We start from the raw sequence: 24865 nt of genomic DNA, 5'->3' as shown, positions 1-24865 counted from the left end.
CCTGCCCCTCAAAATCATCCAAGTAACATTTACCAAGTGGCATTTCTAAAATACAAATCTAAGTCAGTCACTCTATCATCCAAGGTTCCAAACGAATCAAGTCTGTTGTTCAGGGGGAAAAAATCTGGGTTATCTGATTCTAACTTTCTTTGTCTTCCCATCCCTCCTCGTCCTCCAGTCAAGCCCAAGTTGTTGTCCATTCTTTTAGTTTCCTAACTGTTCCTTGCCTAATTAAACTCCGGACTTCTAGCTAAACAGGATGATTCAGTTTATTCTAATAATAATGGAATTATTATTTACCCTTCTAACATGTTCATACTGGCCAATAATGTCATCTGGAAAAATTCTATACACTCTCAAGACCCCAAACAAATGTTAACTCTTTCTATGAAATTTTTCTCAATTTTTTTTTCTCTGCCTCACACACGTTACAGGTAAATATTCTCATCACTTTCCTCCCACGTGTTCCTGTGCATCCTATTGTGAGGGAATCTATGACCCATGCATCATATTTGTTGTTTTACCTAACCCCCTCATTAAACTGAGCAGCTTCAGTCCAGCAACTATTGTGTGGGCAGCTTTAGAACATCAGTCAAATCCAAGCCCTCCTTGGTTTTATTTGTTTCTTTAGCATTTAAGCACTGTTAAACATACTATAGCTTTTACTAGTACATCTCTGTTTTTTCCTTTCCAATTGCCAGTTACCTGGAGAATTTAAACTCCCCAAGGATAAGATTCTGTTTCCATGTGTTCATGCCAGTATTTCTTATCTGGAAGAATTCCTAGACCAGCACATATTAGTTGCTCACTTAAATATCTATTGAATGAAAACCTATATTTGATTAGAAAGTAAGAGGACACAGAGGTAATGACACAATTTTACATGAGGAATTTTCTGGTAAATTGGACTGAGTTAAGTAAAGTTACTCATACTAAATGCATTTTAACCAGACAATGGAGTACCACAGCCACTTCTGTGATGAGTGGGTGGCTGGACTAAGATTAGTCTTATACTGGGGCAAGCCACCTAAGTGCTCGAATATCAATAATATAAAAGAAGATGTTAACATTTAATGGTCGTCTCATCTGGGCCTCACAAAATCCTGGCTAAATGTTACAAGTGAGAAACTCAGTTCAGAAACATCAAAGATCAAGGTTCCCAGGTAGCTGATGAACCCTTTGGCTGTTCCTGTCTCACCTCGTTCTCAAGAGATCTCTGCTGAAGTGATTCTATATCTAGAGCATTTGCAATGCCTTTTGTGAGCATCCAGAGAAGGCAATGGTACCCCACTCCAGTACTCTTGCCTGGAAAATCCCATGGATGGAGGAGCCTGGTAGGCTGTGGTCCATGGGGTCACTAAGAGTCGGACACAACTGAGCAACTTCACTTTCACTTTTCACTTTCATGCATTGGAGAAGGAAATATGAGCATCAGTGCTGAAGTATAGAAGCCATTCATCCGTTTATTTCAATTTATGTGCCTGTGGTGCTTCCTGAAATCCCCAAATAGAAATAAATCACTTTCTCAGTTACATGAAGACTCCTGTGTAACTTCTCCCAGTGACAGCACTTGTAAACCATAGATCATAACTCACTTCACTTTCCCCCAGGGCTTCACATTTTGCTCACGAATGTGGAAAGTTACAGCTTAGGAAACTATCATTATACAGTTCCAATCTTTATACCCTCACCCTGTGACCAGAATGTGTCCTAATGGAATAGTTGTTGTCAAGGAAAGAAAGAGGAGGAGAGATTCAGGGAGAAAGAAGGAAAGAAGAATGGGAGAGAAGGGGAGAAAGAAAGATAATACCACTCCCCATTACTGGAAAGATCCCCCTTCAACCACACAGTTATAAAAATGTCAACTCACACAACAAGCTTCAGGATTTTCCATGGAAAAATCAGCGAAATCTCTGGTAGCAATCACAGCTGACGTGACGAGGTTGCTATGACTGCCAGAGCAGGGGTTTCACAAGGCTGGGATTTTACAAAGGTCTATTATTCAGTTAGGCCTAGTAGAGGCAACCTTCATCTACACCTTTGAACTGACTTGGACTTTAAATTTAGCTTAATCTCAAGTTGTATCAAGTAGGCTATGGAGTTAAAGGATGAAACCTATTTCCTGAAATCATCTTGTATTACCAAAAATAAGAGGTCACTGAGGGTTTAGCACAGTATGTATTAAGAAATGCAATGTTGTGTCTTTTAACATGTGTATTTTAATAAAAGGCAGATTCTGGATATAAATCTGTGAAATGAAAAATCCACCAAGTAGCCTTTCCTCCCCTGTTTGTTTTCACTTCTCTTCTTTAATCTCCTTCTACCAGTTTCTTTCCTCTGACTATCTTTCTCCCCACTCCCTTTTAAATCACTCTTTTCTTTTCCCTCCTTCTCACTTCTTCCCTTCTTTTATTCTTTCCATTCTCAGTTGAATTTTTATTTTCCTTCTTTCTGTTTTTTCCCCATTTAACAATATTCTATTCTATGTTTCTTTACATTTTTCTTTCTACACTTTGCTATTGAAATCATTTCTGATAACCATGTAAATATTATTGGGCTCCCTATTCTCCCAAAATCACACTACCTAGAGAAGATTTGTTGTCATTCAGTTCCTAAGTTGTATCCAACTCATTGCAACCCCATGGACTGTAGCCCCCCAGGGTCCTCTATTCATGGGACTCTCTTGACAAGAATACTGGAGTGGGTATGCTTCCTTAAAATTAAACTAAAAAAAACTGCAAAGCAAATGAGAGATAATGTCAGTCCAAACTACTGTAATCATGTAGAAGAATAAAGAATCCTTCAATTCCTCTCTCCTTTATCTCTACCTGCCCAACTTATAACCTATTGTTCTTCACTCCCTCTGTTACCTATGGAGAACTTGTTACTTTTTCAAATACAAAGTGTACCATCACTTAAGAGCAATTTTACATAATAGTTTATATATATATATATAGCAAAATAGATCTTCATTGTTATTGATATTTTTACTAATTAGTGTGGAAAAAAGTACTCTATACTCACCTAAGTAGTGTATAATATTGGGGAAATGTAGGAGCTGAGAGATTTGAAATTATATAAAAAACAATTTCTATCACATTCTCAAGTTACCCAGGCTTTTAAGCTATTATTTATGTACTTATTTGTATTTTGGACAGTGTGCTTAGACCCACACCTTTGATTCATACTGTGTTAATCTTTAGTTCCAGAGTGTATATATTGGTTTAATATAATAAATTAGCTGATCTCCATCCTTGCATTCAGGTAATGAGATGTCCTTTACATTTAACTTAGGAAGAAACTCTTTCCCCTACTCCTTCACTTGTATCCACTTTAGAGAAGAGAACCAAGGTGAAAAAGCAAATGAAACAAATCTCCCTTTTACCTAAGACATGTCTTGCAGCAGAGACAGCTCAGACCCAGGTTTAGGAAACGTTTTGCATTCTGAAATTAATACAGGCAGAAGAGGGAAAGGGAAACTTATAAGCAAAATTGAGGTGAAAATGTGTCAAATGATAGCTTCAAGTCTGCACAGACCAAGCATGCACTTTTGTGATAAGATGGTAACAGAGAAAGGGAAACTAGTCCCTTTCCACTAGGATGGAATGCAGTATCTTTCATTCCATTGGCTGGAAATAAGTTTAGATTCTATAGATTCTATTTAAAGTAGAGACTGGCAGAGCAGTGATCTATTTGGACAATAAAAAAGGTAAACTGTGAGTGGTTTGAACATGACACACAATATTTCTACTGGCAGAATCAACCCCAGATAAAGCTGATGCACTGCCTAAGGAAAAAAGCTTTCACAACAATTTTTACCAGTACAAAGTACAAAGAGCTGAAAGCTGCAAAAATAGTTGGTAGCACTTCAGAAATAGTGCCCTCACCAAAACAAACCCAAGGGTAAATTTCCCAAACTTCAACATGAAAGGAACCTCAGAGAAGAAGTGGAGAAAATTTTGTCAGCAAATTGCTCCCTGTAATTCCAAATCTTTGAGGGGAAGCCTACCCTTTTTCTCATGTTATTCTCTCTCTCATTCCCAAGTTGCATTTACTTTTTATGATATCTACATGATCAAATTTTATTTCCTTTCCTTTCTGAGGTCCATAAAGGACCACTTCCTTGCTTCAGCTAAGCAAAAACTTTACATCTCTACCTGGTTGGTACTTACAAGTCTCAAACCCTTAACGTCTCCAGCTGAATTTGCATATAACCCCCATACTCAGTCCTACCTCCAGTGGTATTTCCAAGTTGCTTTGGCCAGAAGAATCAAAAATCATCCTGGGAGTATTTTTTCCTTTGACAACTATCTGGGTATCTTATTTCAGGTTTCCTAGATGCAAAGATTGAGATAGGGATTTGGATACACAATATTCTGTGACAAGGGGGACAGTCCTTTGGAGATTGACAGTCATTAACTTAGGGTGTGAGTATAAAGGATGAAGAGTGGCATCTAACTTTCAAGCAGGTGTCGAATTTCTCTCTTAAAGGGATTAAGAGTAAGCTAGCAATGGCAGCCCACTCCAGTACTCTTGCCTGGAAAATCCCATGGATGGAGGAGCCTGGAAGGCTGCAGTCCCATGGGGTTGCTGAGGGTCGGACACGACTGAGCGACTTCACTTTCACTTTCTACTTTCATGCATTGGAGAAGGAAATGGCAACCCACTCCAGTGTTCTTGCCTGGAGAATCCCAGGGATGGGGGAGCCTGGTGGGCTGCCGTCTGTGGGGTCACACAGAGTCGGCCACGACTGAAGTGACTTAGCAGCAGCAGCAGCAGCAACCTATTTAAACAGTACCCTGCCAGTAGAGCAGACTTGAGTAGGCCACCAATTCCATGGACTACAGTCCATGGGGTTGCAAAGAGTCAAACACAACTGAGCAAGAAAGCAGAGCCAGAGAGAGCCATAGTATCTGTTCCATCAACTATATCTAGTGGGTCACCAAGCCCATTAACTCAAATTTTAAAATAATTATTGATTTAGCTACTTTCCTCTATCGTTCTACCATTACCCTGTTCATAGTAATAGTTTTGCTCTTCTAATATATAATATATTCTCCTAGTTATTCCTCACAAATCCATTGGTATGCCTCTCTCATCTATCCACAAAACAGTCAGTACCTTTTTTAAAACACCAAAATGAAACCACCTCACTGCCTTAACTAAGACTCATAGGATAAATTTACAAATCTATAAAGTGATCTAAAAAATGTCATATGATCTGTTCTGTGTCAACCTCTCCAGTCAGTTCCCCAACTGCCTATCCCCTGACTACTTTAGCTTCTTGTTGTTGTTATTTAGTCATGAAGTCATGTTTGACTCTTTTGAGACCCTAAGAACTGTAGTCACCAGGATCCTTTATCCATGGGATTTCCCAGACAAGCATACTGGAGTGGGTTGCCATTTCCTTCTTCAGGGGAACTTTCCGACCTAAAGATCAAACCCACGTCTCCCGCTTGGCAGGCAGATTCTTGATACCACTGAGCTACCTAAGAAGTGCATTCTTTAGCTTCTAGAGGACATAAAAGTTCCTAAAAGCAGAAGTTGTTTCCTATTTAATGGCTTTTGTTCACACTGTCCTCTATTCTAAACACTTTTCTCCAGAAGAAGCAAGTTCTAGATAGAAATCTCATTCACAAGGGACCATTCCCTGAGCTTCCTGGACTAGATTTGAGTCTTTACTTATGGGTCTCACAGTACACTACACTTTACTTTTGTAGCACTTGTCAGAAATATACTTTTATGTGTGAGTTTCCCTATTAATTATCTCTCTCCTACACCACCCAAGACTGTTATTTTTCATGAAAGTAAAAATTTTACATACTTTATATATGCTACTCTGTTCCCCTTCTCCAAAACTCTGAAACACAAGCTAAATGCTAATAAACATATGTGGGAAAAGGTCAAATACATATGGAATATAAGGCAAAACCCAGAAATATTGCAGCCGTTCTTATCTGAGCTTTATGAAAACTCTGTGTTTCTGGCTGAGATTTATCTAGGTCTACTTTCAGGCAAGGATGAGGTACCTAAAGAATCTGTATTCTGTTGTTTAGGAAACCTAATATGAAAACTAGCAAATGTGAGCCTAGTGCCAAGTGGCTAAAGCAATTTCATATTGAGTTTGATGTCCTTCTTGAATGCAAGGGAGAGCAATCCATGGACTAGGGGAGTTCAGTGCCTCACAAGCAGTGGAGCACTACTCCTTAGGGGTTTAGGGCAAGAGCGAGTTTTACAGAGGTTAGAAGAACAGGATGGGCTAGGAGATCAGGCATTTTCTTAGAGGGTGAGCAGGTCTTGCTTTCTAGGATAAGGAGAGATCAAGAAAGATTAGCTGGAAGATTGTGATTGGTGCATATTAGGCTTCCTTGACAGGTGTTCCCTGGAAGTGTAGGTTGACTTAGGTTTATATTTGTGATGTATGTCAGGCCCCGGGGGCAGCCTCCATTTTGTGAGTCCTAGTACACAAATTAACTTTATCACTAGTAATTATAAAAGGAGCCAGTACTTTTGAGTGATTACTATCACATAGGTACATTTCCAAGCACTTCATATGTATTAACAACTTTAATACTCATATAAGTTAGTATCTATTCTTTTTCCAAAAATTATGTTTGAAGAGATTGAGAAGCAATGAGGCTAAATAATGTGCCCAAGATCACACAGCTAGTGATAGTGAAGCCAATAATTAAGTTCGAGATTAATTTTCTTAACACTCATGCTCTCATTCGGGGCTCCCTTGGTTTAAGGTTTAAGAATATAGACTTTATAATTAGAAAGATGTCATTTGAATGATAGCTCTAACAATTTAGTAGATGTAAGATCCTAAGCTAGTCATTTAACTTCTTCAAATTTGTTTCCTTATTTCTGAAATGGAAGCAAGAAAAGCACTTGCTTCCCAGGTCAGCATTTACCACAATATCTTTCATTTAGGAAATACTCAAATAATAATAACTAATGTCATTGCCACTGTATTATGATTATGTATTTGTTTGCAACTAGAAGAAATCCTAAATCAAACTGGCATACACAATAAAGGGAAATGTCTGGCTCATGTAGCTGAGCATCCAATGTAAGGTGGATTCCAGGCGAGGGTCAGATCATTGTGACCCAGGGTGCAGGATTTTTCCAACATATTGCTCTTCTGGACTAGCAGCTTTATTTAAAGGTTAGATTCCTTTATGTTCTCAGATAGTGGCAGAGAATGAAAGCACTTCTTTCTGGTTTAGAGAGAGTGTTTTTCCTTTAACAACCAAACAAATTTTGGGGAAGGAAGTTCTGGGATTTACTCTGTTCAGTATAACTGTAGTCAGGAATCAAAGTGAACTGGAGATTTGTTGTTGTTGTTCAGTTGCTCAGTCATGCCCGACTCTTTGCAACCCCATGGAATGCAGCACGCCAGGCTTCCCTGTCCTTCACTATCTCCCAAGAGTTTGGTAAAATGCATGTCCATTGAGTCGATGATGCCATCCAGTCATCTCTTCTTCTGTTGCCTCCTTCTCCTCCTGCCTGCAATCTTTTCCAGAATCAGGGTCTTTTCCAATTGGTTGGCTCTTTGCATCAGGTGGCCAAAGTATTGGAGCTTCAGCTTCAGCATCAGTCCTTCTGATGAATATTCAGGGTTGATTTCCTTTAGGATTTACTGGTTTGATACCTTGAAGTCCAAGGGACCCTGAAGAGTCTTCTCCAGCACCACAGTTCAAACTCATCAATTCCTTGGCACTCAGCTTTCTTTATGGTCCAGTTCTCATATCCATACATGGCTACTGGAAAAAGCATAGCTTTGACTAGATGGAATTTTGTCAGTTAAGTGATGTATCTGCTTTTTAATATGCTAAGTTTGTCATAACCTTTCTTCCAAGGAGCAAGTGTTTAAATTTCATTGCTACAGTCACTGTCCATAGTGATTTTGGAGCTCACAAAAATAAAATATGTCACTGTTTCCATTTTCTCCTCATCTATGGCTCAGGCAGTAAAGAATCCATGTGCAATTTGGAGACCTGGGTTTGATCCCTGGGTTGGGAAGATCCTCTGGAGGAGGACATGACAATCCACTTAGTATTCTTGCCTGGAGAATCCCCATAGACAGAGGAGCCTGGCAGGCTGCAGTTCATGGGGTCACAAAGAATCAGACACAACTGAGTGACTAAGCACAGCACATATGCCATGAAGTGATGGGACTGGCTATCATGATGTTAGGTTTTTGAATGTTGATTTTTAAATTATCTTTTTCACTCGCATATTTCACCTTCATCAAGAAACTCTTTAGTTCCTCTTCACTTTCAGCCATTAGAGTGGTATATTGTGCATATCTGAGGTTGTTGATATTTCTCCGGGCAGTCTTGATTCCAGGTTGTGATTCGTCTGGCCCAGCATTTTGCATGCATGATGTACTCTGCATATAAGTTAAATAAGCAGGGTGATAATAAACAGCTTTGACATCCTCCTTTCCCAATTTTGAACTAATCCACTGTGCCATGTCGAGTTCTAACTGTTGCTTCTTGACCTTCATACAGATTTCTCAGAAGGCAGGTCAGGTGTCTGGTATTCCCATCTCTTTAAGACTGTTCCACACATTGTCATGATCCACATAGTCAAAGGCTTTAGCATAGTCAAGGAAGCAGAAGTAAATTCCAGAATTTTTCTGGAACTCTCTTACTTTTTCTATGATCCAGTGGATATTGGCAATTTGATCTCTGGTTCTTCTGCCTTTTCTAAATTCAGCTTGTACATCTGGAAGTTCTTGTTTCTTGTACTTTTGAAGCCTAGATTGAAGAATTTTGTGCATTACCTTGCTAGCATGTGAAATGAGTGCAATGGTGTAGTAAATTGAACATTCTTTGCATTGTCTTTCTTTGGGATTGGAATGAAAACTGACCTTTTCCAGGGCTGTGGCCACTGCTGAGTTTTACAAATTTGCTGACATATTGAGTGCAGCACTTAACTGCATCATCTTTTAGGATTTGAAATAGCTCAACCAGAAGTCCATCACTTCCACTAGCTTTGTTCGTAGAAATTCTTCCTAAGGTTCACTTGACTTTACCCTCCCTCCAGGATGTCTGGCTCTAAGTGAGTGATCACACCATCATGGTTATCTGGGTCATTACAATCTGTTTTGTACAGTTCTTCTGTGTGTTCTTGCCACTTCTTCTTAATATCTTCTGCTTCTGTTAGGTCCATACCATTCTGTCCTTTATTGTGCCCATCTTTGCATCAAATCTTCCCTTGATATCTCTAATTTTCTTGAAGAGATCTCTAGTCTTTCCCATTCCATTGTTTTCCTCTATTTTTTTGCATTGATCACTGAGGAATGCTTTCTCTCCTTGCTATTCTTTTGAACTCTACATTCAGATGGGCATATCTTTCTTTTTCTCCTTTTCCTTTAGCTTCTCTTCTTTTCTCAGCTATTTGTAAGGTCTCCCTCAACAACCATTTTGCCTTTTTGCATTTCTTTTTCTTTGAGGATGGTTTTGATCACTGCCTCCTGTACAATGCTATGAACCTCTGACCATAGTTCTTCAGGTACTCTGCCTATCAGATCTAATCCTGTGAATCCATTTGTCACTTCTACTGTATAATCATAAGGGATTTGATTTAGGTCATACCTGAATGATTGCCATGAGACAGTTGCAAATATCTTGGCTACTGCCCATTGAGGAATGAAGAGTAGAGCAGTAGCTGGTGTATGATAATCATAGCTCTCCCCAGAAGTCAGTGCCATCCACACCTTATGTTTTAGACACAATGGAAAATAGGGTGATTTGCCCAAGGAACCTCTGGATGCTATTGAGAGACAATGATATTGGATAGACAAGCAATGAGTTTTCACTAAATATTATATAATGCCTTTATAGTGTTTGGTTTTAATATAAATATCTATGTAACAGGTGTTGGTTGCTAATGTTTCTGTTTTATACAACTGGATATTTGGAACAAACCATTTGGGGTTGGGGGAGAGTAGAGTCATTTAGTTTCAAAATCCTACCTCTCAATCTTTTACTTTCTTTGGCACAGGCATACCAAAATCAGATGGAGTTTATAAAAATTTGTGTGAAATCTATTTGTTTCACTTTTTAAACTAAGTTTGATACCTTTTTGGTGAAGATCTCTTATTTATATTGTGATCTGTGAAAGTTATTTTTACCCTAGAGTTAGGTATGTGTTTCCGACAGAAGCCATTTGTTCTCCCTAAAGCCATGCCAAACTCTCTCGCATGCACATTTTTTAATAGTCATCTACATAGTTTGTATGAATGCATTTTCCCCTTCCTCACTGGATTCAGAAACATTTCAATATTTGGGAAAGTATCTGTGGAATGACTTGTTAAATTTGTCCATCATTTAGTGAATGCACAATCATTTTTATTTTAACTATACTAAGATGGAATCACATCTTGAAATACTGAGAGTTTGTCCTCAAATTGCTTAGATGAGCCAAATGCATAGGAAATATTCTTAATGTCAATTTATTTTACTTAATGAGGTATATTTGGATCAAATAAGATGATTGGTGAAATAGCATCCTAGTAAAAGTTAGAGGAAATTGCCTATTTACATGTTAAGTATCTGATAGTTATGTATGGATGTGAGAGTTGGACCATAAAGAAGGCTGAGCAACAAGAATTGATACTTTCGAATTTGTGGTGTCAGAGAAGACTTTTGAGAGTCCCTTGGACTGCATGGAGATAAAACCAGTCAATCGTAAAGGAAATCAATTCTGAATACTCATTGGAAGGACTGACACTGATGCTGAAACTCCAGTCGTTTGGCTACCTGATGCAAAGAGCCAACTAATTGGAAAAGAGCCTGATGCTGGGAAAGACTGAGGGCGGGAGACAAGAGCAGCAGAGAATGAGACGGTTACATAACATCACTGAAGCAATAGAAATGGATTTGAGCAAACTCCAGGTAATAGTGAAGGATAGGCAAGCCTGGAGTGCTGCAGTCCATGGGGTTACAAAACAACAAGGATTCACTCTCAGCTACCCACCTCCCAGCAGATTGACTGGTATAATTGAGCTTCTTCTTCACAAATTTGAAAAATCATCTTGTAAGCAAAAGGCCTGATTCCAAATGTCTACCAATTCTACTTTTGTGATGTGATATTGCCTTGATTATCCTTGAAATTCAAATTGTCCATCTGTAATCAAAAGAAATTAATATCAAAATAAAACAAAATTTTCTCTCCTAAAAATAGAAATTTCATTTCTTAAATTTCAGCTGGAAATAATCAATTTAATCCTCTCAAGAGAATGTAGGAAATGAGTTCTATTGAATTTACAACAAAGCTACATAGCAACAGATTTTTTGTTCTGTGTTTGTAATCCATTAGGTCAAATGTTCATACTGAAAGTCTTTTAAACTTCCCAGAAATAATACCTTGCTACAGTTTTGAAAGTTCAAAATATTCTAAAATTATTCTTTGTATGACAATCTTGCTTTAAAAATAAAATGCTTCACTTTTCCCTTGCTAATGTTAAATTCATACATCAAATTTTGTCATGGTTAAAAAAATCTTTCTAATGAATATAAAATATGAGGTTCCCCCCTTCTTGTCTTATCTCACATCCTTGTCAGAGCAGGAATTTATCTTTCCTTACTTCATTCAGCCAATACTTATTTAGAACCTACTGTGGGCTAGAATCAGGCTACAGGCTAGACAAGTTAAAAACTTCAATTTAGATGCTGTAATGTCTCCTGTGGGGCAGGCTTTTGCACTTACTGAGCTGAAAATTGCCATTTGGTAATGTAAGACTGATTTAGAAGAGAAAATACTCTCATTTATATAACTAAGATTTCCTATAAAAGGCAAGCTGAAAAATTGATTTCCATTGCACAAACACACACATAGACTAAAACATTTTACCAATGAAATCTACCTCCTGTTTCTCTATGCTTCAGTATGCAGAGGAGAAACTGTGCAGGCATGCAAGAGTGAAATGAGTTTCTATTTTTTTATCAGAGGAACTGAAGACAGACAGATTGAAATGCACCAGTTTCTACTAACCGGTAGATGGTGCTTTTAGTAATAAATTTATGAGGTTACTTGAATATCCTTTCTGTAGATTTTTTAAAATAAAACTAAGCAGAAATGAGAGAAAGTAATATTTTGCCATGACATGAAGCAGTCTGTATTTATTGTTGTTTCTAACGTAAATCCTTACAAAGCTCAGCACCAGTTTTTTCAGTATTCCTATCAGGTCTCTGTCAAAAAGTGAGAGATGAAATATCAAAGTAGCTAAAATTGATATGTCTTATAGCCTAATAATTTATTTAAATGCTGAATGCTTATAAAATTGAAGTAATCTAGGTGACAGCATAACTCCAATTACAGATAAACTCACATGTACTGTTTTAACTCACGCTGACTTTGTAACATTTTTCTGTGTGTATATAATGTTTTTCAATATTAAAAATTAAGATTTTAAAAGCTCATATAGGAAAAATTGTCATAAACGTTAGGATTTTTGATCTGTTAAAACTATATTAGCATTTACTCTTGGCATATTTTACTTGGTCTCTTTTTCAATTGTGGCCTTCCTTTATTTTATATCAACCTAAATATATTATGCTCTTCTAATATTGGCTACCACATTTCAAAGAAATAAATGGCATCTCAACTATGTCAAGGGACTCAGGGTCTTAGCTTAAATTGGATAAGGATGACTTCCAACAATGAGTAATGGTAAATTTCCAACTATTAAAAACATCCCATTTTCTTGTACCTATTCTTTATATTTCATTTGAGTTTGGAGGAAATGTTTTGAAAATAATTTCTTAACAACTTTTATATAAAATACATGGCAATATTAATTACATTAATCATGCTGTGTATTACATCCCTAGTACTTAGAACTGACAGTTTGTACATAGTTTCTATTATTCCCTATTCAACTGACCAAATTAGACATCTCTCGAAATTCAATATTAAGTATTTTTCTTTAATATATATAATTATGATATAGTTTTTGGCATTGCTAAAAATTAATATTAAAACACCAGTCAAAACACCAAAAATTAATATCAAAACACCATTTAAACTGTGCTTGAATTCACACAGTTCTTAGTAAACTTAGGTTTCTGCCAACCCCAGTGTCTCAAATATCAATACAGAGATTTCATTCTGGAAGATAGATGCAGCACTATGGCTTTTTTGGTGTCATATGTTAGCCTCACTTTCAGCTTAATAGAAAAATATTGAAGTTTATAATTTGAAATTAGGAAAATGAGGAGTTAACTTCTAAAAGCACAGTTCAGTTCAGTTCAGTCGCTCAGTTGTGTCCAACAGGGCAGCACACCAGGCTTCCCTGTCTATCACCAACTCCCACAGCTTGCCGAAACTCATGTCCACTGAGTCAGTGGTGCCATCCAACATCTCATCCTCTGCTGTCCCCCTTCCCTCCTGCCTTCAATCTTTCCCATCATCAAGGTCTTTTCCAATGAATCAGTTCTTTGCATCAGGTGACCAAAGTATTGGAGCTTCAGCATTAGTCCTTCCAATGAATATTCAGGACTGATTTTCTTTAGGATTGACTGGTTGGATCTCCTTGCAGTCCAAGGGACTCTCAAGAGGCTTCTCCAACACCACACTTCAAAAGCATCAATTCTTCAGTGCTCAGCTTTTCTTTATGGTCCAACTCTCACATCCATACATGACAACTGGAAAAACCATAGCTTTGACTAGACGGACCTTTGTTGACAAAGTAATGTCTCTGCTGTGTGTGTGTGTGTGTGTGTGTGCTGGATTTTTTTTTCTGTTTATTTATTTATTTTACTTTACAATATTGTATTGGTTTTGCCATACATTGACTTGGATCCTCCATGGGTGTACATGTGTTCCCCATCCTGAACTCCCCACCCACCTCCTTCCCCATCCCATCCCTCTGGGTCATCCCAGTGCACCAGCCCCAAGCACCCTGTATCATGCATCAAACCTGGACTAGCAATTCATTTCACATATGATAATTTACACGTTTAAATGCCATTCTCCCATATCATCCTGCTGTCGCCCTCTCCCACAGAGTCCAAAAGACTGTTCTATACATCTGTGTAATGTCTGTGTAATGTCTCTGCTTTTTAATGTTGTCTAGGTTTGTCATAGCTTTTCTTCCAAGGATCAAGCATCTTTTAATTTTATGGCTGCAGTCACCATCTGCAGTGATTCTGGAGCTCAAGAAAATAAAGTTTGTCATTGTTTCCCCATCCATTTACCATGAAGTCATGGGACCAGATGCCATGATCTTAGTTTTTTGAATGTTGAGTTTCAAGCCAGGTTTTTCACTCTCCTCTTTCACTTTCATGAAGAGGTTCTTTAGTTCTTCTTCACTTTCTGCCATAAGGGTGGTGTACTCTGAATATCTGAGGTTATTGATATTTCTCCCAGCAATCTGGATTCCAGCATGTGCTTCATCCAGCCCGGCATTTCGCATGATGTACTCTCCATATAAGTTAAATAAGCAGAGTGAGAATATCGCCTTGACGCACTCCTTTTTCAGTTTGGAACCAGTCCATTGTTCCATGTCCAGTTCTAACTGCTGCTTCTTGGCCTGCATACAGATTTTTCAGGAGGTATATAAGGTTGTCTGGTATTCCCATCTCTTTGAGAATTTTCCACAGGTTGTTGTCATACACACAGTCAAAGGCTTTGGCATAGTCATTAAAACCAAAGTAGATGTTTTTCTGGAACTCTTTTGCTTTTTCTATGATACAATGCATGTTTGCAATTTGATCTGTTCGTCTTTCTTAATGATAATTTTTGATCAGGCATCATAGGCATAAATATGAATTATTCAGTGTGAGCATTTGGGGATAGTGATGAAGAGTTACTTCTATGATATTTTCAAGGGTGTAACCTACTTCTGAAGAACAAGGATAAAGTAAGTTAGAATAACATCATACATACATGATGAGATGCAGTGCTACTCTTACCCAAAATCCACAATTTCAATCTAGTCTTAAGAAAATATCAGATAAACCCAAATTGAGGGACATTATACAAAATAATTTACTAGTATTCATCAAAATTGTCTGAATCATAAAGAAGAAGGGATCTTAAGAAATTATCAAAGGAGGAATCTAAGGAGACGTGACACCTATGGGCAATGTAGGAGGTTGGACTGGACTAACATAGGCAGGAAAACTGGCAAGTTTCAAAGAATATCAGCCAGTCAGTTTAAAATATTATATTAATGTAATTTCCTAGCTTCTATCATTGTTCTGTGGTCTTATAAACTGTTAACAATAGAGGATTCCGGGTGAAAGTATAAAGGCACTCTGTACTATTTTTGCAACTTCTAAGTTTGACATTATTTCAAAACAAAAAATAAATGAGCAGATGGGTGTATAAATAATCTGTGATGCTCAGAATTTAGAAGTCTATCAGATTTACTTTAGTTCTAAAGTGTCCTTTCTTACAAATCTTTGTAATAGTGTAGCTTTAAATGAAACCTGGTAAAAAGACTATCAACCTTAAGAAATTACGCATTATAAAATTATAATTATCATTATGATATCAAAGAGAACAGTATATATGCCACATAAATAAATTGATACTGCCTGTTCCTTTACCCAAATTCGATTAACTGTCCTGTTTCAAGCCAAAATGATATTAAGTAAGGAGTTTATTAGATTTCAGATCTGGCCCTTGAAAAGGGTAGTTATGTTTTCCAGGTGTCATTTTAATTTTAAGCTAAAGGTAATGTGATCTACAGCAGGTGTATGGAAATTTTGGTTCTGAATTTGCTTTCCTATGATGTTTTTAAGTTCATAAATGTATAGTTTGAGTTTCCTGAGTATCTCCACATAAGTCATATGTAACAATTCAACAACATCATTTATGCTAAATAACTTACCATATAAATATGCTTTGAATAAAATTATTAGAAATTTAAAAGAAAATGTTGATTTGGAGAGGAAAACAATTATATAATTATAAATGTAGTTAAATTACAATTAGCTATTTTTACATAGTCTAAACAAATAAAATCCTCCAGTTTTTTTATTTCAATATACTGCATGCAGGCAGTGGTTTTACGTTTATGTGGAGAACAGAAATATATCACACATATTTATTAAAAGTCAAACAGAAAAAGATTGCCTTCTAGCTTCCTTCTAGTCCTCATATCATCGGTGGACTGTCTGAACTGACTTATGGCTTACTGACTCTCTGGAAACAATACATAGCATTATATAACTTTAAGAATACCACTTGACAACAAAAAGAAAATATGTAAGGAAAGATTGTCTCTTTGGGATATGGGACAGTCTTACAAATATAAAAATATAGAAGATATTACATTAATTGTGAGATAACACAATTTACTATAGGTTTGTATAAAGGAGTTAATGAGAGTTCATGAGAATAAGGGCTTCCCTGGTGGCTCAGAGGTAAAGAATCTCCCCTGCAGTGCAGGAGACTCGGGTTCGATCTGGGTCAGGAAAATCTCCGGGAGGAGGGCATGGCCACCCACTCCAGTATTTTTGCCTGGAGAATCCCACTGACAGAGGAGCCTGGTGGATTACAGTCTATAGGATCGCGAAGAGTTGGACAGCACTGAACAACTGTGCAGGCCTGCACATGGGAATGAAGTTAAAATGCTAAAAGAAAGCAGTCAACAATGCCTGAAAGGAAGACATCAAATAGTGCACAAATATTTATTTTAATTTCTTCTAGAAAAATAATGACCTAGAAGAAAATCTTTCTTTTTAACTAGCAGATGAATACCAAAGTTGATTACTTTGATCATTTTTACATATTTTTTGATTAGTTGTGAAATGGCAGAAAACTGCAAAGATGACCATCACAGTGAAGGGGGTGTGTGTGTGTGTGTGTGTGTATGTATTTTAGACTGCTAACTAGATCTCTTTGTTGAGAACGTGTGGATTACAATGTACAAACTGTTTTACTTTTTATTCACTTCATATTTATCATGAAAATTTTCTCAACATATAATAGGTTCTTAAACGTGATTCTAAACATTTATATAATACATTCCCTTGAATAGTTGTTAATTGCTTTATCTCCTATAATTTGGTTTCTTAAGGTTGGCTCCAATAATAAAAATAATAATATAATTATATTACAAGTAGACGTGAGATAAACATCTGTATTGCTTAATATTTACTAATGTTGAACTATATTTTAACCTTAAAAGCAGAATTGTAAGTATGCACATTTAAATATTTCTTATATTTAATGTCATTATTACTCCAGAAATAAAACAGCAATTTATATTTTCACTCCTGATATGTGAGAATATTTTCTTTGCCAAAAGTCTGCCAACTCTGTATAGACATTTAAAAAAATAAACTAACATTTTACTGTTTCAACTTCCATTAAAGAGAAACTTACAATTGACATGAAATATTTTTTAGATTATTTTTGCAACTGCCTATTTAAAACCCTAGTCTGCCTTATTCCTAATCTTTACTGAGCACTTCCTATGTATCATTCTGCACAATACTTTCATGTGTGCTCAATTATGTCCGACTCTGCAACCCCACAGACTGCTACGCTTCTCTGTCCACAAGATGTTTCCATCAAGAATACTGGAGTGCATTGCCATTTCCTCCTCCTGGGGATCTTCCCAACCCAAGGATCAAACCCATGTCTCTTGTGTCTCCTGCATTGGCAGGCAGATTCTTTACCACTGAGCCACCTGGGAAGCCCCCATAACACTTTACATATTGTGTTATCTTCTTTAATCCTGTAACAACCACCTTGCTTTAGAGATGCTGTAAATTCCTATTTACAAATCAAATCAAAAGTTGAAGCATAATCATTAAAGTGAAGGTGAAAGTCATTCAGTCCAGTCCAGCTCTTTGCAACCCAATGGACTATACAGTCCATGGAATTCTCTAGGCCAGAATACTGGAATGGGTAACCTTTCCCTTCTCCAGGGGATCTTCCCAACCCAGGGATAGAACCCAGGTCTCCTGCATTGCAGGTGGATTCTTTACCAGCTGAGCCACAAGGGAAACCCAAGAACACTGGAGTGGGTAGCCTATCCCTTCTCCAGCGGATTTTCCCAACCCAGGAATCAAACTGGGGTCTCCTGCATTGCAAGTGGATTCTTTAGTGATTGAGCTATAAAACTCATCCCAAATTACAGATCAAGCAGTAAAAAATTCAGCTGTATTTCCTGATGTTTTTGTGTCAAAAAGTAGTTTCTTGGATCCTTGAGAAAGACAATTTTGGCTTATGAAACTGGCAGGAGGCTTTGGGTAGAACAAGGATTTACTATTACATTTCCCTCACAATTAAATCACTGTCAGAAATGGGAAATTAGAGGTTTAGAGTTAGAAAGAAGGTGGTCTAAAGTTTAGCCAAGCTAAAATAAACATTTAGGCTGTCTTGATAACTTAAATGACCTTTGATATTCAAAGAAATTAACTCAATTAGTCATAATTATCACAAATAATTTTCAGCATATGTATTTCACTTTACAATTTAGTAAATTTTGCAACACTAGCAATCTATATTTGTTATGGAAAAATGAGAAACAACTGAGTGGCAGGAAACCTAAATTTAAACTAGTTATTTACATGTGTTATGCAAATCTGTTACCTATTTTTTCTAATCAACAGTGTATTTTAAAAATTGTTCTTCATAAAAAACAATACTTTAGAATATCATTCTAAATTTTTATTTGACACTTTGCAGTTTAAGCAAGCTTCTACTATTTCATATAGATTGTTTGCAATGAAACAATAAAAATGTGTACAAACCATATACTACTCCAGGAAAAAAAATTATCTTTGCACAATAATACAGATGGCCCCTGACTTACAATATTTTGACTTTATGACAGTGCAAAAGTAACATGCATTCAGTAGAAACTGGATTTTGGATTTTGAATGTTCATCTTTTCCCAAGTTAGTGATATGCAGTATAAGGCCCTCTCACAGTACTGGGCAGTGACCTACAGGCAGCTCCCAGTCAGTCACATGGTACTGAGGTTGAGCAACTGATACACTTACAACCATTCTGGACCCAGACAACCATTCTGTTTTTCACTTTCAGTAGAGTGTGTCAATAAACTATATGAGATATTCAACAGTTTATTATAAGATAGGGTTTGTGTTAAAGGATTTTGTCCAACTGTAAATTAACATAAGTATTTTGAGAACCTTCAAGGGGCCAGGCTAAGTGATGCTGTTCTGTAGCTTTGTGTATTAAATGCTTTTTCAGTGTATGCTACCTTCAATTTAGGGTGGGATTACTGGAGATAACCCAATGGGTAAGTTGAGGAAGATCTGAAATAACGTGTTGTTATTATTATTTTGCAGTGCATACTGTGTTTTGTAATACTTTGTTTTTAATCCTCTCAGGAGCCCAAGAGGAAGGTACAGTTTTCATCTCTGTACTTCAGACTAGAAAATTTAATCAAAGAGATGCTAACCTACTCCCCTATGATTTCAAAGCTAGTAAATGATCTTGCAGAATAACTTTTAATTGGTAAACCTCCCAAAGATAGAACATATAACATTTAGTGAACAATATCTGATTGAAAAGAATGTTATAATCTTATTTTTAGAAAACTGTTATATATACATATATATATATGTATATATAACATTTATATAAGGCTATAAACCAAGATCTGAACAGCATTTACCTCTATTTGATAGGATGAATTTATTTTCTTATTTTTGTTAGTTAATATTTAAGCATACATTGGACTGATAATACTGTGTTGTTTTTGTTGTGTACTCACTAAGCTGTGTCTGACTCTTTTGTGACTCCATGGACTGTAATGTGCCAGACTCCTCTGTCCATGGGAGTTCCCAGGCAAGATTATTACAGTGGGTTGCCATTTCCTTCTCCAGGAGATCTTCCCAACCCAGGGATCAAACCTGCATCTCCTGCATCGGAGGGTGAATTCTTTACTACTGAGACACCAGGGAAGTCCAAGCAAAATGTACCTAGAATATGAGAAATACTATAATTGTAGAAACCTCTATTATAATTTTTTTCAGTATTCAATCACCCAAGAAAAGAAAATGAATAAAAACTTAGAAATTAATCACTAAGTCATTTCTGACTCTCTGCAACCCCATGGACTGTAACCCACCAGGCTCCTCTGTCCATGGAATTCTCCAGGCAAGAATACTGAAGTGGGCTGCCATTCCCTTCTCCAGGGGATCTTCCTCATCCAAGGATCAAACCCAGGTCCACCTTAACCAGGGATTGAACCTAAGCCACCAGGGAAGCCCCAAAATGTAGATGATCTGACTATAAACAAATTTTTGTATGCTTCAGATCAAGCTTACTTATTTATAGTTAAAATTTACATGAACTGACTATAAATAAGCTTGATCTAAAGCATGTGAAGTTTTATTTTCTACAATATCTGAAATGTCCATGTCTTCCAAAAATTACCTATTTGGCCCCAGAGGATAGTATGTTACATTATCAACATTCAGAGATAGCAAAGGAAATTTGGTTCAAAATTGAAAATAGCTATTTCCACTGAAATGTTTTTTTCAATTTACTTTAGACTTTTGTAAAATAAATAACAAACTTCTGTTCTAAGAGGAGTATAATAACTCATTATTAATAAAATATCTTGATTCTGAGTGGAGCTAACTTTCTAAGGAATTTGGATGTTACTGGGTTATCTTTGGGGAATTATTGAAGTTTAAGAGTATTTTTTTGTGTTCAAAGAGAAGTGTGTTGGCATTGTCTCAGAAAGAATAATGTCAATAGTATGTGATATAAACCAAAATGGAGGAGAGAATGGGGATAAAGATACCACACAGATGATCAGAATAGCAATAAATAAGCAAGGGAGATGTTGTATGCCAAGTCTTTCAAGAGGATGCCAGGATGAAACAAAAAGTATAGAGGGATATCACAGCAACAGCTTCCAGGAAGCTGTTTAGTCTTTGATGGTGGATTTTGACTTAAAAAGTCTGAAAATCCACTCTATGATTTGGATTATATTTTCTTAACAATGGAAATAAATGAAACAACCTACAGAGATGACACCTACTTATTCTATAAAATTAAGCATTCCAGTTTTACGTATGCATTTTTGTCTTTCTCAAGGGTTCTCCCCTTCATTTCTAGAATTCTAATCATTGAATATTCTTTGGTACTGACTCCCTTGACCTTATTCTTGTGACTTCAACATCCCAAAATTAAAATTGGATAGTTCTGTTAAAAAGACCACATCAAATCTCTATTTTAGTCTTTGAGTTATTTGAGTTGGTATCTGTTTAACTTCAGTTTTCAAGCTTATCAGATGATGGATTTCCATTTACTTAGGTAAGATTTTAGAAAGGACTTAAGGTTTAAGCAATATTATGAAAGTATATGTGTGTGTATATGTGTGTTTATGTGTATATAGCTATGTGTGTGCTTTAAAAATCACATAGGCTTGGGGTTGGTGCACTGGGATGACCCAGAGGGACGGTATCGGAGGGAGGCAGGAAGGGGGTTCAGGATTGGGAAAACGTGTACACCTGTGGCGGATTCATGTTGATGTATGGCAAAACCAATACAATATTGTAAAGTAATTAGCCTCTAATTAAAATAAATAAATTTAAATTTAAAAAAAGAATCACATAGGTAATTATGCAGAGTAGATATAATATGAAGTAATAGGTTTTATAAATCATAGAGAAATAAAAATACTTCTGTATTGTCTAACAAAAATATTTAAATTGAGAAATATTTCTGTCTTTAAATTTTAGATTTTTAAGTTGAAGTACAAAGTGGATAATTGAAGCTGTGCATAGCAATCTAAAATTATCTGGTAATGCCCACAAAATAAAACCACATCTACATAATTTTGTTGATAACTTGTTGATGAGATTTAATAGAATTTTTTTTCACTAATTGAAACAATCACAGTCCAAAAGAGGTTGAAATACATCGTGAATAAGCAGGTTGGTTTCACATCATTAGGAAGTTTTAAATGATATCCAATTAACTCTTAGGAATTATGTACTTTTGTGGAATAGAATACACTACTGAGAAATAAATGGGAGAAATTCATATTAATGACAAGGATATGTGGGCAGTGAAATGGATTGAAGTCAAACAACCTTTAAAAGATGCATCACCTGTTTTAATAGTTTGGGTGTCCAAGGTGGGGCTTTGAGGGATGGGTGGAGATATGGGAATTCACCAACACTCTCACAGTGAGGGATGATAAAAAAGAAAAATGTACTGTGCTTGCTGGTCATTTGTGGAATATACAGAAGAAGAAAAAAAAAATCAGAGTCCATTGTCCCTTGCATGGATTACCTCATATTAATTCAGAAGGGCCAGGGTAAGAGTAGAACAAACTTTGCTTACATTTCTCCAGACAACTCAATATTTTGTTAGACTGTTTCAATCTTTAGTCATCACATTTTCTATCATATTCAGAATTCTCAATAGTCTTGTTCCTTTTGGAATTTGTTAAATTCTGTGTCTGATGTCAGCTTGCAATCAAAAGCTCATCTTCCCTTCCTAAGTGTTTCTTTATTCATGTTCACTCTCTCCAGTGACTACATTGGTGGCTCATTATGATCTAACAAATAAACCTCACACTTGTCATGATTTACTTAACCAGTACGTAATATACACAGTCTTTGATACATGTCATCTACCGAGCTAAACACTTTTATTAGACCATTAAATAAACTTATGAGGGAGACAGGTATAGTATAACTACCTACACTCTCAGGATAAGCAAGCTGAGGGCTTGAAACTTGCCTGATTTTTCAAAGTCAGTAAGTAGAATTCAACCCCAATCTCTAGAGATTATGCTCTTAACCTGGGTACTTTGTTAAACATTCACCCCTCCGGTGCCCTAAATTAAGTAATTCATTCTGAGCCCCAGATTTCATCTATAATTTTCCTTGTAGCCAGCATAAAGTAGGAGAGGTTTAATAAATCAAATATAATACATAGATAACATTTTTTAAAAGGCCAAGGCTTTTAAAATTCATCAAATTTCTTGCACCTTAATTTGTTATCTTGGGCACAAATCTTGGGTAAGATTTATTCACCTTGTTTTATAGTTACATTTGAATTCAACTCAATTTTTGCAGAACAAACAAACAAACAAAAACCTTAGTACCCTCAAATAATTTGGGGATATTTGTGACAATATTTGCAATCTTATATTGAATAATGAAAAGCAAACTTTGAAGTCAAAGGCTTAAATTCATACCGAAAATAAATAGCATTAATTATTAGAGATATTTCAAATATATTATTGCATTCTTCCCTTAATAACAGGAGTATTTTTGTTAAAGACAGGCTCAACAAAATCTAAATAAATATATATATATATATATATATATATATATATAATGCACACACTGCCATGATCATTATTGCTAATGTTCCAATGTTTATTGTCATTAAAAAATTAATTAATCATGGAAGTCTGGTACAGTATTGACATGTTGATTATACATCTTATCTCCTTTCCTGTAGCAGCTACTGGGCTCTTAGATCAAGAGAAATCTTTGCTGCCACATCAGACATTAGTCTTGTGACAGATGTTCTGTGTTCGATTGAAGGAGCACAGAGAAAAATAACAGTCTCTCCATGCTTGTGAGACCACAGTTGAAAATGAGCAGTTGTCCCCTTCCAGACAACGGCTGTCAAACTCATAGAACCTTGACATAATTTGCAGACTGTCCTGCACTAGAATGAAGCCTACATGTTACTTGAGGCTGGCAGGCTCCACACTACTGAAGCACAAGAAGGGTCTGTTCTCCTTTTCTAAAATTCAACTGTACAACCAATGATAAAGAATGTCTCAAAGGCTTTGCTCACTTTCTTTAAAAAAAAAAAAATATTTTGTGTGTATTAATGTATGTACTTTCTTTTGGAAAAAAATTTTTTTCCCTTTCTTTCTTTTTTTTTAAATTTTATTTTATTTTTAAACTTTACAATATTGTATTAGTTTTGCCAAATATCAAAATGAATCCACCACAGGTATACCTGTGTTCCCCATCCTGAACCCTCGTCCCTCCTCCCTCCCCATACCCTCCCTCTGGGTCGTCCCAGTGCACCAGCCCCAAGCATCCAGTATCGTGCATCGAACCTGGACTGGCGACTCGTTTCATACATGATATTATACATGTTTCAATGCTATTCTCCCAAATCTCCCCACCCTCTCCATCTCCCACAGAGTCCATAAGACTGATCTATACATCAGTGTCTCTTTTGCTGTCTTGTACACAGGGTTATTTAAAAATTTTAAAAATAGATAATGGCAAAATGGAAGTCACTAATAATCCTTTCTAATAGCCAGAACCATTGTTTAGATGATATTTATCCTTCCTATAAAGCTCACAAATGTGTGTGTAAGTAAACACACACATACACAAACACATTTACATACATGCATTTACACATACACATTTTTAGGTATTAAAAAAATGTATGAACTTGGCATACATAGTTTTATAATTTCCTTTTACACTTAATATTAGCTAACAAAAATGTTTTCATGTTCGTAAATATACCTCTGTTGACTTAAAAAAATATTCACAACCTAAAAGTTGAGAGTTATGTTTTATGGGCTTTCCTGGTGCTCAAACAGTAAAGAATCTGCCTGCAATGTGGGAGACCTGAGTTCAAGCCTTGGGTTGAGAAGATCCCCTCGAGGAGGGAGGACTTCAAGCTCAGAAGACAGCATCTCAAGTAATCGTGAGAAAACTGCTCTGAGGAGGTGAGGAGAGGAGCCAGGCTATATGGAAGTTTTGCAATGAAGGACAGGTAGTCTAAATATAAAAATATTTAATTAAAGAAAAGTAGATGTCCCAAGTTAAAGAATTTAACACTTTTCTATATATGGGATGATTCAAGACTTTGGGTTTACTGAAATCATTCCTTTCATAAGAACTTCAGCTATCTA

The sequence above is a fragment of the Bos grunniens genome, chromosome 11 (genome assembly GCF_055505025.1).
Source record: "Bos grunniens cultivar Pamir isolate PY7600 chromosome 11, Bosgru_T2T1.0, whole genome shotgun sequence".
In the NCBI taxonomy this organism is placed as follows: domain Eukaryota; kingdom Metazoa; phylum Chordata; class Mammalia; order Artiodactyla; family Bovidae; genus Bos; species Bos grunniens.
Note: the sequence above shows the minus strand (reverse complement) of the source record.